Raw genomic sequence first — 8,934 nt, 5'->3', positions numbered from 1 at the left:
TAGGGGATGCTTTTGGGTGTTAGCTTTTGGAGTTCGACCGAGATTGGGTAGTTTAACCCCAAACACCATGCTCTAGTGTCGTTTGGAACTTAAACTTGTATTTGGTCAAAACTTGTATTTTTGAACGAAACTCGTAAAATAGGCGACGTGGGCCCGATGATGTAAAACTTGTTTTGATTATGCAAAACTCTTAGTTTCACTTATATTGACTTGTGGTAAAAAGGTTTTCGTTTAAAAATGTCGGGAAGCGGGTTTTTCGCGTACGTGAAACGGGACACCAGGTCTGTCCCTGGTAGTTCATTGGGATGCCGTCCCAATTGATTGGACGCCGTCCCAGTTTTAAAAGCTGGACGCCGTCCCAAAACCTGGACGCCGTCCATATGGTCAGGCCCGGAAATTTTTTTTTTTTTTGGGATTTGAGATGTCGGGTTGTTACAAGTGGTATCAGAGCATGGTCTAAGGGATTTAGGCGACTTGAGATAGGTGCCTAGACTTAGACTTTATTGTGTGTACGCTTATGCGGGACTTGTAGGACTTTGGGTCGGGACGGGAATTGTTAGTGCATAGTTTTATGTGAACTAACATTGTGCTAATCGATTTGTGTTGTGTTTAGCAATCATCAAGCGAGATGGACGTTGTACTAGTAAGTTAATGCGACGTGTTCGCGTAACAATGATTAGCTACCATTGTTACGGGTTCAAATCGTGTCAAACGAGCTATGTACGACGATTGTTGAGCAAGATGGGGTAGTGTGGCGTATATGTATATACCTATGTGTTATGATCTCTCGTTTCGTTGCTTAATTACTTCGTTTTATAGAATGAAGATGAGAAATGGACACGACACCAATGATGGAAGTACGAGTGAGGACGTTGAGTTCACGGCCAAAGTTGAGACCATCTTTAAATGTCAAAAAGCGGAGTTTCTCGAAGATGTTAAGAAGATGTTCCTAGATACGATTGATGAACAACTAGTCAATGTGGTAAAGGAGCAAGTTAAGGCCGTTCTTTAAGAGGATAATGTGAGGAGACGGGACTTTTTCTTTAAGAATTTCAAGGATTCTCAACCTCCCACCTTTGAAGGTGAACGGGACCCACTTAAGAGTGCTCGTTGGATCTCCGATATGGAGGGGGCTTTTCGTACGTGTGAATGCCCTCTCGATAAAAAGACGAGATATGGTTGTAGCATGTTAAGAGGTGATGCTAAATTGTGGTGGGACACGAAAATCCGACTTTATGGCGAAGAACAATGCATGGAGTTCACCTGGGATGAATTCAAGAAAGAGTTTTTCGACGAATACCGAAATTTGGCCGATCTTACGAGGCTTAAGGACGAGTTACATTCCTTGAGGCAAGGGTCGATGGATTTGAACACTCTCAAAACCGTGTTTTTGTCCAAGACCCAATTTTGCCCGGAGTATGTCGGGAATGATAAGATGTTGAAGGAAGACTTTTACCGAACGTTGAATGATTGTTATCAAGATAAGATAAGTGTAAATGTGGTGAAGAGTTTTGACGAGTTGTTCGATATGGCCAAGGGGTTCGAGTCGCTCATCTTGAGAAAGAGTAGCTTCACCCTAGGCAAGAAAAAGTTTGAAGCTAATAGTCATTCAAATTTTTCTGTAAAGAAGTACAAGAAGGGTTCCGAGAGTGTTGGTAGCGTGAAGAAGGGTACTTCTGGTGATTTTTCCTATTCTTGTTACAATTGTGGTCAAAAGGGGCACATGGCTCGCGAATGCCCTAAATCATCGTTCACAACCAAGCTCACTTGTTTTAATTGTGGAAAGGAAGGGCACAAGAGGCCGGAGTGTCCCGAGATGCGCAATGATAATGTTAAACGGTTAGAGAAGGCGGCGGGTACGGCAAGGGGTCGAAACTATTTGATGACCAATGATGAAGCCAAACAATCGAACGAAGTTGTCTCAGGTACTTTCATGGTTAACTCTAATCCGGCACGGATACTTTTTGATAGTGGTGCTAATTTGTCTTTCGTATCTCCAAGATTTGTGCCTAAGTTAAATAAACCACTAGTAAAGTTAAGTCGTCCGGTAGAAGTCGAAATAGCGGATGGAAAGACGGCGCTAGTGGTTGATGTGTGCAAAAATTGTAATGTTGTGTTTGGTGCCGAAAGTTTCGAGATTGATCTCATTCCGATGACCTTGGGCGATTCTGATGTTGTCGTTGGTATGGATTGGCTCGATCGTTATAGAGCCGATATTGCATGCCATGATAAGTTTATTCGTGTAAAGACCCCAAGTGGGGGAGAGTTAATTATTCATGGCGATAAGCGAAGGAGACCGGTGCCGATATACACTTTTGCACGGGCACGTCGTTTCCTTGTTAGTGGTGGCTTGGCTTTTCTTGCCCATGTTGTTGATGCTCGTGACGAGCCACCACCTATTCGTGAAATTCCGGTTGTTAGTGAATTTGAAGACGTTTTTTCGGATGAGTTACCGGGTGTTTCGGCGGAAAGACAAGTTGAATTTCGCATTGAGTTGGTTCCGGGGGCTACCCCCATTGCTAAAACTCCTTATCGTTTAGCGCCGACGGAAATGCAAGAATTGCTAAATCAAACCCAAGAGTTACTTGAGAAGGGTTTTATTTGACCGAGTGCTTCACCATGGGTCACTCCGGTGTTATTTGTGAAGAAGAAGGATGGTAGTATGGGATGCGCATCGATTACCGCGAGTTGAATAAAGTGACGATCAAGAATCGTTATCCGTTACCTAGGATTGATGATTTGTTTGATCAACTTCAAGGTGCAAAGTATTTCTCTAAAATCGACCTACGGTCCGGCTATCACCAAATGCGGGTCCGTGAGGAAGACATCGAGAAAACGGCTTTTCGAACGCGTTATGGGCATTTTGAATTTGTGGTAATGCCTTTTGGTCTTACGAATGCACCGGCGGCATTCATGGACCTTATGAACCGAGTGTGCCAACCTATGTTGGACAAGTCGGTAATTGTATTCATTGACGACATACTAGTCTAATCAAAAAGTATGAACGAACATGAATGTCATTTGCGTGAAGTATTGAAGACGTTACGAAAGGAGAAGTTGTATGCAAAGTTCTCCAAATGTGAATTTTGGCTAAGGGAAGTTCAATTCCTTGGTCATATTGTTAACAAGGACGGTATTCAAGTAGACCCGGGGAAGATAGAGACGGTGAAGAGTTGGGGACGACCGACTACGCCTACGGAGATCCGGAGTTTTCTCGGATTGGCCGGTTATTATCGTCGGTTTATCCAAGACTTTTCCAAGATTTCTTCTCCACTGACGAAGTTGACAAGAAAGAACGCGAAATTTAATTGGGAGAACGAGCAAGAAATTGTTTTTCAATTGTTAAAAGAGAAATTATGTCAAGCTCCGGTGTTAGTGTTACCGAAAGGGGTAGAAGACATGACGGTTTATTGTGATGCGTCTTTGAACGGGCTCGGGTGCGTTTTAATGCAAAGAGGTAAAGTCATCGCTTATGCCTCTCGACAATTAAAGGAACACGAAACCAGATATCCGACTCATGATCTTGAGTTGGCGGCGGTTGTGTGAAAATTTGGCGCCATTACTTGTATGGTGTCAAGTGTACGATTTATTCGGATCACAAGAGTTTGAAACATCTTTTTGATCAAAGAGATTTGAATTATCATCAACGTAGATGGATGGATGTGGTAAAGGACTATGATTGTGAGATACTTTATCATCCGGTCAAGGCGAACGTTGTCACGGATGCGTTGAGTCGAAAGAGTCAACATCCGGCGATAAAGGTAGGATCGTTACGTTTGATCATTACTAATGATTTCCTTGAGAAGCTTGGTGAGATTCAAATAGAGGCTTACGTTCACAATAAGTATGCGGAACGAATCGTAGGGCAATTGGAATTCATTACTATGGGTTCGCGTGGTTTGTTATCTTTTCAAGGAAGGGTGTGGGTTCCTAAGATGGGTGATTACCTACGGGTGCTACTTGATGAAGCACATAAGTCAAAATATTCCATTCACCCGGGCGCGACGAAAATGTATCTTGACTTGAAGAAAGATTATTGGTGGCCGGGCATGAAGCGTGATGTTGTAAAATATGTTGAACAATGTGTTACTTGTTTGCAAGTAAAGGCCGAGCACCAAAAGCCGTATGGTAAATTGCAACCGTTAGAAATCCCGAAGTGGAAATGGGAGCATATTACCATGGATTTCATCACAAAGTTACCTAAGACGGCGAGAACCCAATTTGATTCAATTTAGGTGATAGTTGATCGTTTAACGAAAAGTGCTTTGTTTCTTCCCATTAAAGAAGCAATATCGTCGGAGGCCTTGGCTAAATTGTTTATCAAGGAAGTGGTCTCGCGACATGGGGTTCCTATATCTATTATTTCGGATCGAGACACCCGCTTTACATCTCGATTTTGGGAAAAGTTTCATGAAGATATGGGTACGCAATTAAAGTTGAGCACGGCGTATCATCCTCAAACGGATGGTCAAACCGAACGTACGAATCAAACTTTGGAAGATATGTTACGGGCGTGCATTATTGATTTTGGTGGAAGTTGGGATGAGCATTTGCCTTTGGTGGAATTCTCATACAATAATAGTTATCATACTAGTATCGGGATGCCACCTTATGAGATGCTATATGGGCGTAGGTGTCGAACTCCAATTTGTTGAGGTGAAGTGGGTCAAAGAGAAATCGGGAGTACCGATTTGGTTTTGGAGACGAATAATAAGATTGATATTATTCGGGATCATTTGAAGAAGGCTCAAAATAGACAAAAGTCGTATGCCGATAAACGTAGACGAACGATCGAATTTCAAGAAGGCGACATGGTAATGCTTAAGGTTTCGCCATGGAAGGGTATTATTCGATTTTGAAGACGGGGAAAGTTAGCTCCTCGGTTTATTGGGCCATTTAAAGTTTTAGCTCGTGTTGGTGAAGTTGAATATCGATTGAAATTACCCGAAGAGCTTGCGGGGATCCATAATACATTTCATGTTTCCCATCTCCGTAAGTGTCTTGCGGATGATTCTTTGTGGGTGTCGTTAGACGAGATTGAGCTAAATAATAAGTTAGAGTATGTTGAGGACCCGGTTGCTATACTTGATGAAAAGGTTAAGAAATTGAGGAATAAAGAGGTGAGGACTTTTAAAGTCCAATGGCGTCGAAGTATAGGTTCCGAGTTTACTTGGGAGCCCGAAGAGTTGGTTTTGGTTTATCTTCCTGCTTGTCATGCGGCGTGGATTGCGGGGTCGCAATCCGGTTCAAGTGGGGGAGAATTGTAAGATCTGGTTTTCTCATACAGGTGGGACGCCGTCCAAATGGGCGGGACGCCGTCCCAGATTAAAGGCCTGGACACCGTCCAACTTTCTGGACGCCGTCCAGAATGGCTGACAGACAAGCCTTTTTGCTTTTTAGAAATTTTAGATGGCCATTTTGATAATTTCACTTTGTGGACGAATTAAAGGCCCTAGATCAGTTTTGTTGAGCTTCATTACTCTATTTCCAACCACCAAACCTCATCCACTTCAATTCTAGAGTGAGAGTGCATTTAAGTGTGAGAAAGCTCAAATAGGAGAGGAAGAAGCTTGTTTCGGGTTCTAGCTCGAGCATTAAAGTTGTTCATCTCCTCGTTAGCTTCGTTTTGATTGTGGTGGTAAGCCCTAAACTTGATTTCCTTAGTTTAATGTGTTTAAGGGTTAGGGTTTGGGTTAATGTTGCACATAAAACCTATTTGTGAGTAATTTGGGGGTTTTGGGTAAGTTTGGGTCATGAAGACCCAAATGGTGACTAACCTAGGGTTTTGAAAGGGTAAATGGGTCTTAAAGGCCTAGCAAATCACTAGTACACTTATAGTTAATGTTAGTGGGTGTCATTTGGGTTGTGGGTGACCCAAATGGGTGTGTTGACCTTGAAATGGGTCAAATGGGTCTTTGATGACCTAGGTTGTCTTGCATGTATGAAAACGAGTCAACTTGGTGATTAAATGTGTGTTAAGACCTTAATGGCTAGAATTAGGGTTTTTGGTGAAGTTAACCCATTATTAGGGTTAAGGTTGCAAAATAGGTCGGGATTGCACCTTGGGTCAAAAGACTCTAGATTTTTGAGTGAGTTGCTTGACCGACTTGAGTTGTGAATTAATTATGTGCTAAAATGTAATAGGTACGTTACATTGAAGTTGAAAGTTCGGTTATCTTTCACGAAGACTCTAAGGTGAGTGAAATAATTATATGCGTAGATATATAATGTGTTTATTTGTGTAGTGTGAGATGTGAAGTGTCGATGTGCTAAGACACCACGTCCACATGGCGAGTGAAGTGTCGATGTGTTAAGACGCCACTCGGGAGGGAAGTATCGATGTGTTAAGATGCCACTCCAAGTAAGGTGAAGAGTGAAGTGTCGAAGTGTTAAAACACCACTCGGGGTGAAGTGCCGAAGTGTTAAGGTGCCACCCGGGGTGAAGCATCGAAGTGTTAAGATGCCACCCGTGGGGTTAGTGTGCGAAGTGTTAAGTGCACTAATGGTTGTTGTGAACACCGACGGTCTTTAAACACCGTTCCTTGTACGATTGGTTAACCATGGTCATTGTGTTGTAGTGTAAGCATATTACTTTGTTCATGTTATATACGCTTGTGTTATGCTAGCTTGATTATTGGAAGTTATAGCTTGTATTTGTGACGATAAGCTAATTGTGTTTGCTAGCATGTTTGCGGTATTTGTGTAAGTGATTGCAAGTAGGTATATTATATATGTATTCGTATAATTATTGCATTCACTAAGCTTTGCTTACCCTCTCGTTGTTTACCTTTTTATAGGCTCCGGCATTGACAAGGGTAAGAGCGTTCAATTGGATTAGTGGTCTCCCGCTCGTTTTGATAGGGGATGCTTTTGGGTGTTAGCTTTTAGAGTTCGACCGAGATTGGGTAGTTTAACCCCAAACACCATGCTCTAGTGTCGTTTGGAACTTAAACTTGTATTTGGTCGAAACTTGTATTTTTGAACGAAACTCTTAAAATAGGCGACGTGGGCCCGATGATGTAAAACTTGTTTTGATTATGCAAAACTCTTAGTTTCACTTATATTGACTTGTGGTAAAAAGGTTTTCGTTTAAAAATGTCGGGAAGCGGGTTTTCCGCGTACGTAAAACGGGACACCAGGTCAGTCCCTGGCAGTTCATTGGGACGCCTTCCCAATTGATTGGACGCCATCCCAATTGATTGGACGCCGTCCCAGTTTTAAAAGCTGGACGCCGTCCCAAAACCTGGACGCCGTCCAGATGGTCAGGCCCGAATTTTTTTTTTTTTTTGGGGATTTGAGATGTCGGGTTGTTACATGGTGGCTGGGTATGAAAGCCGATATTGCTAAATATGTAGGAGAATGTTTGACGTGTTCAAAGGTTAAAGCTGAACATCAGAAACCATCGGGTTTACTCCAACAACCTGAAATTCCAGAATGAAAATGGGAAAACACTACCATGGATTTCATTACTAAATTGCCAAGGACTGCAAGTGGTTATGATACTATTTGGGTAATAGTCGATCGTCTCACCAAGTCAGCACACTTCCTACCAATGAGAGAAGATGACAAAATGGAGAAGTTAGCACGTCTATACTTGAAGGAAGTTGTCTCTAGACATGGAATACCAGTCTCTATAATCTCTGATAGGGATGGCAGATTTGTTTCAAGGTTTTGGCAGACACTGCAACAAGCATTGGGGACTCGTCTAGACATTAGTACTGCTTATCATCCACAAACTGATGGGCAGAGTGAAAGGACGATACAGACCCTTGAATACATGCTACGAGCATGTGTTATCAATTCCGGAAACAGTTGGGATCGACACCTACAGTTAGCAGAATTTTTCTACAACAACAGTTATCATTCGAGTATTGAAATGGCGCCGTTTGAGGTACTTTATGATAGAAAGTGCAGGTCTCCAATTTATTGGAGTGAAGTGGGGGATAGACAGATTACGGGTCCGGAGATAATACAAGAAACTACCGAGAAAATCATCCAAATTCAACAACGATTGAAAACCGCCCAGAGTCGACAAAAGAGCTATGCGGACAGTAAAAGAAAAGATATAGAATTTGAGATTGGAGAGATGGTCATGCTTAAGGTTTCACCTTGGAAAGGCGTTGTTCGATTTGGTAAACGGGGGAAACTAAATCCAAGGTACATTGGACCATTCAAGATTATAGATCGTGTCGGACCAGTAGCTTACCAACTGGAGTTACCTCAACAACTTGCGGCTGTACATAACACTTTTCATGTCTCGAATCTGAAGAAGTGTTTTGCTAAGGAAGATCTCACTATTCCATTAAATGAAATCCAAATCAACGAAAAACTTCAATTTATTGAAGAACCCGTCGAAATAATGGATCGTGAGGTTAAAAAACTTAAGCAAAACAAGATACCAATTGTTAAGGTTCGATGGAATGCTCATAGAGGACCCGAGTTTACCTGGGAGTGTGAAGATCAGATGAAGAAGAAATACCCGCACTTATTTCCAGAAGATACGTCAACACCTCCAACTGCTTAAAATTTCGGGACGAAATTTATTTAACGGGTAGGTACTGTAGTGACCCGAACTTTTCCATGTTTATATATATTAAATGAAATTTTTGTTTACATGATTAAATGTTTTCAACATGTTAAGCAATCAAACTTATTAAGACTTGATTATTCGAAATGAGTTTCATATAGACAATTGACCACCCAAGTTGACTGGCGATTCACGAACGTTAAAAATTTGTAAAAATTACATGATGATATATATATATATATATATATATATATATATATATATATATATATACATATAGTTAACATCAGATTATGATAAGTAAGTATCTCCATATGTATATTAACAATGAGTTATATACATAAAAATGAGACTACTAAGTTAAGAAACTCGAAACGATATATATAACGATTATCGTTATTACAACG

This window comes from Rutidosis leptorrhynchoides, chromosome 11, assembly GCF_046630445.1.
Source record: "Rutidosis leptorrhynchoides isolate AG116_Rl617_1_P2 chromosome 11, CSIRO_AGI_Rlap_v1, whole genome shotgun sequence".
Taxonomy (NCBI): Eukaryota; Viridiplantae; Streptophyta; class Magnoliopsida; order Asterales; family Asteraceae; genus Rutidosis; species Rutidosis leptorrhynchoides.
The sequence above is the reverse complement of the archived record's forward strand: the minus strand, read 5'-3'. Positions refer to the sequence as shown.